The following is a 1,111-nucleotide window of genomic DNA, read 5'->3' as shown; positions in this document are numbered from 1 at the left end:
AGTACTCGGGAGTAGATGTTTACGCTGCCCGGGGAAGAGACACACGTTGCATGATTCAACATTAGTGTTTAAAAACGTGGAAGAGTTTTAAATCAAAGCACAGCTTGAACTTGGCACCCTTTAAATGCATACCTGCCGGCGACGTCTGACACTGCAGGGCTCCTGCAGCGGAACCTGGGCAGCCCGGGCCGCCCTCCCGCCGCGGAGGCCTCGGGGGCGGCCAGGAGCGGCGGCGGCGGGTTCGAGCCCCGGGCGCGGAGAGGCGCGCGTCCGAGGGGCCCGGCCGGCAGGGCTGTGTGCGCGCTCCCGCCGCTCGGCGCCCGCGGGAGCCCGGCCAGGCCGCTGGAGCGAACCTGTGTGGCCTGGGCTTCAGCGGACGAACTCGGGCCCCCGGGGCATCCAGCGGTCAGCGTTTGGGAACCGAGAGGGGGCCTTACGGCGCTGGACCCCTCCGCCCACCCCGGGGCGCGCAGGAAGAGCCCACCTGCCGCCGGGGAGCCGGGGACGGCTGGGGGCGGGGCGGCCAGCGCTCCCGGAAGCAGAGGAGCCACCCGCGGGGTGGGCGGCGAAGCGAGAGCTGCGGTTTCTCTGGCTGTCGACCTCCGAGGGGTTGGTGGGTCTGAATTCCCGGGATCGGTGCAAAAGTTCCAGCGGCACGCCGTAAAAGCGGGCGTCGTCCCTGGGTGGGCTCGAACCACCAACCTTTCGGTTAACAGCCGAACGCGCTAACCGATTGCGCCACAGAGACTCCGGTGCCGTCCGCCTCTCCAGCCACGGCCTTTATGGAGAATCGTAAAGGCAGCGCATTACTGTTCTGTTCTCTGCTGCTCTTTGATTCATGTTATTAAAATCAGATTTTTTTTTTCCCCACTCCGTATATCTAACCCTCTTAATTTTATTTTCCACCCTTAAAGCATCTTGGAAAGCTGTGAGACACCAGCAAGATCGAGCCAAACTTCAGACTGCAACTGGTATTATCAAGACACTGTCCTTTCTTTCCAACTCCCGTTTGGAACGTTCTGTCTCAGGAAGATGACTATTTCTGATGTTTCCTTTTATCGGAAAAGAAAAACTTTGATCTTGCGAGTTGAGAAACTCAATTTTTGTTTCC

The 1,111-nt window shown here is 59.9% G+C and overlaps 1 non-coding gene across 1 annotated transcript; it reads right to left on the bottom strand.

Annotated features, from left to right (window-relative positions):
- Nucleotides 1-674: 674 nt before the first annotated feature.
- On the bottom strand, nt 675-748 carry TRNAN-GUU (transfer RNA asparagine (anticodon GUU)). The gene has a single exon. It is a non-coding gene; the product is annotated as a tRNA-Asn (tRNA).
- Nucleotides 749-1,111: the final 363 nt, after the last annotated feature.

This window comes from Canis lupus, chromosome 5, assembly GCF_048164855.1.
Source record: "Canis lupus baileyi chromosome 5, mCanLup2.hap1, whole genome shotgun sequence".
Lineage (NCBI taxonomy): Eukaryota > Metazoa > Chordata > Mammalia > Carnivora > Canidae > Canis > Canis lupus.
The sequence above is the reverse complement of the archived record's forward strand: the minus strand, read 5'-3'. Positions and strand labels throughout refer to the sequence as shown.